Genomic DNA, 8,439 nt, shown 5'->3' on the forward strand with positions numbered 1-8,439 from the left:
CTCTGTCCCTCTAGAGCCCGCCACGCATTTATAGCCCATTTCTCCTCACTCATAAGGACACATCCTGCCTTCTGCCCTTTCATCTCAAGACTGCAAAGGGCTCCCTTCAGAGCACAATATTATCATTCCGTAATCAAGAGAGATGCAATTGGGCAGTATGAGGACGTCTCTCAAGGCTGGGTAGTCAGCCCTGTGCACAGCACACAGCACAACCAAACGTCCCCATCATAGGAAACAGTAGCCCAAATTTGCATCTCCTGTACAGCAGCCTGCTTCATTCTCTCCAAGTTGGTGAAATGTTTTGTTGACCAAGAAAACCCTAGCCAGGACAGTTCATTTCAACAGAAGTAGTTTCAATTTAAATAAGGCCTCTCGGAGCACAGCTAACAAAAGCACAACAAAGACCCAAGAAAAGTGTGCAGCAATATATTGATAAACAAACCAGGTACCACCACAACCTATCTGAAAATGGCATGGAGTGCAATCTCCATAATTAATATAAACCTAATGGCATTATTTGCATGACTAATACTTAAAAGTAGTGCATCATTAGGAAGAAGCAATTAACCAACATCAAACTTTTGACGTAGCTTTCAATTTTGCCACCACATTTCTTCATTCTCAAAGCGGTGTGCACAGGTACATCTATCAAAAAAACCAGCATGCACCAGCAAGACACGTAAATCAGAGAGTTTGGCTGCCTGGACACTTCTCTAATTACATATATAATTGGTTTTGAACCTGAAATTAAGATGTTAGAATGCACCATGATTGCCTTTAACTGATGACTACCATCTAAATGGAAATATTTAGATTCAACACCCAGATATTTTTTTAATTAGCTTTCAAATGAAGTCACAGGCAAGCACATCTGCCTTCTCCCATTTGCACTACTGGTGTCAAGTTGAACTGGAAAGGCCAACCATTTCAACGAACTAAAATAAACGTAATGTTAAGGTCAAGTCACTTGTAACACTTCAGGCAGCAATGTCATCCTGAAAATAAAATTGAACCTTGGCTTGAGCAGAGATGAAAGGTTTGGCATTTCAAGGACTTCACTGTGTTTATCATTTTAAATTTACAAATAAAACACCAACATCACATATATTAATATTTATCATACTAATAAAGCTTTCTGAAACTCTAGGTATAAATATACTGGAAGCATTTATTAAAACAAAATACTTTTATAGGTGGGCTTACCCTAAAATCAAATGGCAAAGTCTCCCCAAGACCCAAAACCACAGAAAATTCCACACTGGCCTAGTGAGGCATCTCTGACCACGGTGAGAGACCAGATTGTTTCACAAGAAGGTCTAAGTATTTTGAGAGATGGCAGAAGTGAAATTGCCCACCTCAGTCCACAGCATAAGAAAACAAGGATGTTGAAAAAGCATCTTATTTCATCTGTTCTGAGACTATACAGCTAAGGTAGCGTAGCCTGAGCAGCGTGACCCAAGTACTGGCCATCTAAGGTTGATGTTCTATGGCTATCGGACGGAGTAAGTCACCTCCCATCACTCATGATGCGTGCTAATACACTGACATCTGAGGAATTAAAATGTCTCATGGCTTTGACTAAGGCCCATCACTGTTTAAAGTGGAACGTCCGTTTACCCTAAGCCCTTCACAAATACACTTACGGGTTTGATATAGACATGCTAGTCATCCAGATGATGCATTTCCAAGGGGAATAAACCCCCCTTCTGTTGTAAGGCAGTTATGGAAGGTTACACAGCGATGTCTGAGCTGTCTTGGGGACAGAGTACATCTCAGAATTGCTTCACTAAGAGATTCTTGCATTCTTCCTGCTTGTAAGGAAAACTGGATCCCTTTGGTGTAAATCTGGGCTGAGAACAGTAATTCTCCTACAACTTAACTGGGTAATAGCTTATTAATTGGAGAACATGAAGAAAACACTCCTATAACATATCTTGCTCTAAACAGTCCCCAAGTGTACTTGCTTTGCCATTTCATCCTCACTGTGTCTTCCAATTTTTGTTGTTGCTGCTGGTTTTGTCTAATGATATTTAAAGAAGCTTGCCCACTTGAATCCTCTGTTCTTTGCCATCTGCAACAACAAAAAAAGATTTGGGCATTTCTTCTAGCTGTACAAGTCTAGGCACAGGAAAAAAAAAAGGAATTTAAAGTTAAACTTAAGATCCAGTCTGAATCACCTGTTATTCCATAAAAGAATACACCTGGCCAATTTGAAGGCAAAATATTCTTCTTATTAGAAATAAGCCTTATTATAAGAAAACCAGTGAACTTAATGCATTTCCTCCACTTACTTCTTTATGCTTTCTTCCCCAGTCCCAATTTGACCTGGATATATCTGGGGGGTTTTATATATTTACATTTTGAATTATAGCATTGCATTTGAACTGCATACAGACCAAGATGACAAAATGCCCACCAAGATCTGTGTAGCCGATCTCGGTTGGCACATACCACAAACCGATGCTCTGCACATGTAAAGATGCCAGAGATTTACGCTGTGCTGATCTGCAAGAATTCTGCCCTTAGTATACAAATGACAGCAAATGAAAATGAAAAGACTTTGAATAACATGCCCACACAAACGCCACCCTCTGAGCTTCTGATAAGACATTTATGGCCAAAGGTTTCCTAATCCCAAATGTTTGATTTCTTTGCCAAATCACATACTTGCTGAAGTCTTATATAAGGGCACAAATCCTGCTCTTCTCAAAGGCGATGGCACAGGGCAGGGAGCAGAGTATGTAACACTGTACTGATGAAATAAAAAAAGGAATAGAAATCATATGCTAATAAGAGGAGGGAGGTTGCCAGGCAACCAGGGAGGGAGAGAAAGCAGTTTTTGATTTGAACTCTATGCTGTCAAAGGGTTAGCGTAGCCAGAACAAACAGGACACATTCAATCCAGCTTGTCTGCAGCCACCAGGAATTTCTGCTTTTTCTCAATGTCTTAAGTAGAAGTGTGTTCCCAGCTCAGTGCCAGCTACATTTGTGTTCCCTGGGTCATTTTACTGACACTGGCAAAATGGCATAGGATAGGATGGAGAGTAGATTTTTAAAAAGCACCCATTTGAAAAGCAGCAGCATGTGCCTTTGGATTGCACAAACTGCACCATGCACATAGACTGGCTTGTAGGGTGGGGACAGCCGAGCAACCTTGGGTCCAAGAGAACCCCAGTCCATCAGGTACAGCTACACCTCTCTCAGCTGCACTGAAAACTGGGCAAGTTCTGCCCTGCTGCTAGAACCGCACCCCTTCGAATGCCTCCCGACAGGCTGTGCGGCACCACCGCGCTCTGTCACATCTGATGGGCAAAACCCTGCCTTACAGATGCCGGCTTCCTCTACCAACACATAGCGATACTTTCTTAAAAGATGCAACACTAAGCAGAGGAAAGAATAAAATTCAAGTCCAGTCTCCAACATAAAATCACCATGAAATCCATTTGCGTAACAAAAGGAAAACAAATCTCAGTTCCTTCTTTTCAGAGTTGTCACCGGCAGTGACAACCATCCGAAGACTCATAAGGGCCTGTGCTTCCCCTGAGTCCCAGCCATGAGAAAAGGTGGGAGTAGCAGGTCTTACTTTAAAGACCTTCTTACAAAAAGAGTAAAGTTTTTAAAACACGGAAACAATGGAAGTTGAATTCATGAGTAAGATTAAAACTCAAAGGGTGAAGGAAAATGAAAAGGACAAGAGCTGATTTTTTTTTCCCCCCCCCAAGATCATTATTTTGGAGAACTTGACTGAATTTCAGTGCTACAGTTTGGCAGACTATCAGCAGTGGAGGCAAGACCGTACGGAACTCTTCGAGCATCAACAGGATTTGCATATACAATCTGAAAAGATAAAGTGTTTTATACAGAAGACCTCCCTTCCTACTTGCCAGACCAGGTTTTAAACTGATGAGTAAATCATTGTTCCAAGATAGACATGATAATTGTGGTCTATAATCTTCCACAAGGTCTTGGTAATCATGCTCTACTTGCTGTTCCACTCAGCTAAGAGTTTACTACAATAAAACCACTAAAACAGTGAAAGGGCTTGAGAAATTCATTAGACCAAAATAGCTGAACAGGAAGTTTTGTTTCCTCCCTGACTGCTCGTCAAATGACCCTAGAAAGACAGGGCCATCAATCTGGAACAGCCATCTGATCACCACGGCAAGCTATAAAGCAATAACTGAAAAAAAAATCCTACGTATTAAAGCTTCGTTATGGAACTTCAAACAACTAGCAGGTTTCTACAACAGAGAGGCACTGTAATAACTGGAGCTTTTTAAAATAAAAGTTTAGCCTCGATCAAAGCAAGCTAGCTTCAGCTATTTATTCACATAACCTGTGCTTGACAGCTTTGAGAGCCACGCCGACGCATAGGATTCCCCGCTATCTTGCTGGAGGTTTCCTGTGTTTTTACACTCTTTATTTTTTGATCCTTGCCCTGCTTCCCCCTTCCCTTTAGAGGACCTGAGCTTAGTTCTCAGACACACCTTCAAGGCACCACCTTTGCTGCCTGCAGTCTTTCACCGTTCTAGTCCATTCGTATCGGGAGAAGAATAAACTTGTCAAGCAAAACTTGCTTACCTTCCTGCCATAGCCTGCGCTTTGTAGCACCCGCTAAGTATATATCCCAGGGAAAGAACCACCATCACCGCTATCAAACCTGCTACTTTAAGCAGCATGGGAACTGCAGGTTGTACAATAAAGCTTCCTTGAGGCTTGGAGGCACTTCCCAGGTCCTTGCACACGGCAGGGAGCATGGCACAGGAGGTCCTGTTCCCCCACCGACCCGACCCTGGAACCGCCTGCAGCCCAGGCAGGCTGGCTGCATCCTTGGTGGGCTGCTCAACCTGGCTATAGCCTCCTTCCACCCTCATTAGCCACCTTCAGAGCAGTTAAACTCAAAATCAACACACACATGCACCGAGGAACTCTGGAGCTTCCTGTGTCCTCAAGCAAGTCAGCACCCAATGGGTGCAGTCTGGCACTTATAAAACACTCCTCTTCGCCCTGAAGTAGCGTAGTTTGTAAAGCTTTTGTCCACAACAGGCAACAGCAGCTTACTTATACCTAGAGATTACACCACCACAGAAATAAGAGTACAGTGCACAAGAAGCACAGCAAATGTTAGCTTTCTAAAGTAGCACCAAATAAAGCTACGTGGATGAGTTTTATAATAACCTTTCAAACAAAAAGATGTGATTTAAGAGCCACCTATACTTTCCAAAGCTAAATGAAGAGAAAGCTTGACACAGTTACGGCAATGATGTTCATTATAGATGAAAGCACCACAAATTTACCCTGGTAATTCTCAGAGAACTCCCAGATTGCTGTTTCAGAACATGGCTCTAGCCCTTCACACCTTTCCTTTTATTCTCACAAATCAGGCATCAGTGCCAACATCTGGAAACGGCTGTGACAGCACACTAGGTACCCAGCTGCTGGCCCAGCAGGGAATTACCCATTCATCAACACCCAACGCCCCTCTAAACATTCGCAAGAGATGATTTGGAGGGAAGGTTAGACCTGTGCAATGCCAACACGCTCTCTGCCTACTGTAAGAACGATAATGCTGTTTCATACTACGGTGCGGCGGGGGGGTGGGTGTTAATTTATTGTCAATGTTTTAGGTTTGTGACAGCGGTGTGGCAGAGCATCTCTGCTCTGCTGAGAAGCCCTTACCAAGGAAGACGGAGTCCTGCTCTCAAGCTGTAGGCTGGATGGCAAAGAGCTAGAAAGCATCCACCACCCAAACAAACATCACCAAGATAGATGACTAGAGGGACTGCAGAGAAAGACTGGAACGCAGTCAGGAAAACACAGCACACAGAGAACAATGTTAAGTAATTCTAGGTTGTGTCATCCTGCATGAACTCAAGAAACTGAGTCAAGATTCTACTCAGCGCTTCAGTTTTGCCGTTCATTAATTCCCAAGTACTTGAACTGAAAACTTTAAATCTTTAAGAACCCTGAAGTTTCCAATAGATACCAATACGTATGGTTTACACACAATAGTAAGGAAACAGCAAAAAGAAAAAGGGGAAGGCAAAACCAGGAAGAACTACTTTCCCAGAGTATCGCTGGGAAAGGTACGTATGAAGCCTGTAAACCCTATATTCAATGTACATTCAAACTCCGGATAGAGTTTCACATTACAAGTTAGAAAGGGAATGCTGTCCTCATATCATAGATTTCAGAATTTCTTATAAAGACCTAGAGATGCAATAAATAAAGCCAAGACAAATCCTTGCACCATACATCCAAGGTAGGTGCTTTCATCCCTAGTGATTTTGGAATGGGCTTGCTTTCCTTTTGCTTAGAGTTGCTGCACCCAAGGAATATTCTCAGCATATTCTGCTAGATTTGACCAGATTCCACCTCCCTCAAAAAAAAAAAAAAAGGCAGTGTTTGGTTTTGTGGGGTTGGCAGTTGTTTGGATTTTTGTTCAGTTTGGGTTGTGGTTTTTTTTTTTTTGGGGGGGGGGGGGAAATAACACTAACATTTTTTGGAGAAGACCACATATTTTAATCACAACACTCCTAGTCTTCCACAATTTGGGAAGCAGACTTTTAGAACAAGATTACCTACGTTAATTTCTTCATCTTCTTTAGTTAGGCCAAAAGATTTCGGGGACAGGATGCCCAGAGCCGAAGCTGCTGGCTAAGCCAACGAAGGGGCATGAGATTCCTCAGGGACAGCGTCCTGGAATTTTTTTTTTTTGTTAAATAACTTGGAGAATTGGCTGTGACTTTAGCTACTTCTAGCACAGATTCTTGGCTCCTCTTTAACCAGTGACATTGGTCTTTCTATCCAGCCTTAACTAAGTTAATGATAAAATAGTACCAAGACTCCAAAGGTCATATTAAATATTTTAATTATATGAACTATGTTGTCTGAGATGCTAACCACTGAGATAAGTTTAATGAAATAATTAATTCCGTTTTTATACTGTAGCCACGAAAGGGACCAAAACATTCAAGTTGTGCTGCCAGCGCTCATGTTGATATACTTCTCCACTCAACAACCAAATATCTGAGAATATTTATCTACTATGATATAGGCTTAGCTAATATACACTTTCTCTACTTCAAAGAAAAAGATAAAACATGTTTTTATTGAAAATATGCTACTTTCCCCCCCCCAAAAAAAGTCCCAGGCAGAGAAAGAAAAAAAACAACAAAAAAACCCCAAGATCTGCAATTAGACTATCAGTAATTATTGATATATTCATCTGGGAGACAAATCATAGAGTGACTACATTTATTCAGACAGATGGGGAAGGACAATACATTTGGTTGGAAGTAGCCTGCCTTGATTTCCTCACTCATTTCAATGAGCACTGAAAACAAAACCACAGGAAGATACTGACCAAAGTTTCTATTTTCAAGCCCAGGGTAAAGCAAACACTCGTCTCTTTCCCAATCCATCAGTTTTCCAAATCATGTAGTGCTGCAGACGATTACCAACACATGGGCCTGCAATAAAATACTGTTCTTTGAAACAGCCATCCACATCTAGGAATGCAGAACAACGTCATCCCAGAAATATTTTGCATTAAAAATTCAAGGAAAGTACTCAAAAACCTGTACTTCTGTAGTAGAAAAATGAACTTCAACGCTTGAAGAAGAAACCCAGATTGACTGCTCTGGAAACACCAAGCTGGTAAAAAACAGACAGTACTGGTTTCACACCACAAGGCCTCCCTGACTGCCAGGAAGACTTCCACGATAGTTTGTTTCTCCCATCCATTCCACGTTTCGGTTTTATCAGAGTATCTGTAAGCGTATTTCTGGACATTAGTCATGGTGTGAGCAGCAGCTCAGTTAGGAAATGGACTGGATACAAAAACTCTGTATGAGAACTGATGATAAAGTTCAGTCACAACTGACCCAGAGGTGTATTCACGCTGCCACTGTGCATGGTTATGTACCACGGCCAGGCCCCCAAGGAGCTGCAACAGCCCACCCTACACCTAATATTCTAACCTAGCATCTGAAACGTCAAGGCATACCCCAGCAAAAAGTTGTGTCAGGCCGGAACAAGAGTCAAAGTACAAGTGGGTTTATCGTCACTTTGTTTTTACTAGACTCCCCAAAAGAGCGGAAGCCTACAGCCACGTGCAAGGTGCTGTGAAGGGTGGGGGAACACGGCCATGTGTCCCCACCGCAGGAGTTCACCACATGGCACGCCTTGGTCCCGCTCCACCTCACCTCCGCCTCGCACCAGGCCACGTCCAGACCCTACTTCCGAGCTCCCGGTCTGACCTGCGGCAAGGGAAGCCACCCAAAAGCGTTACGTGCCACGGGCACTGGAAGCCACTTGTAGCAAGGGTGCTGCTCCTGCCATGCTGCTCAGCATCCCACGCAACCGCTCTACCCCCAGGAGCCGCGGTGCGGTCCCGCAGCGGGACAGGGAAGAGCCGAGGGCCCACACGCCTCCCGC

The sequence above is a fragment of the Egretta garzetta genome, unplaced genomic scaffold (assembly GCF_000687185.1).
Source record: "Egretta garzetta isolate BGI_Z169 unplaced genomic scaffold, ASM68718v1 scaffold149, whole genome shotgun sequence".
Taxonomy (NCBI): domain Eukaryota; kingdom Metazoa; phylum Chordata; class Aves; order Pelecaniformes; family Ardeidae; genus Egretta; species Egretta garzetta.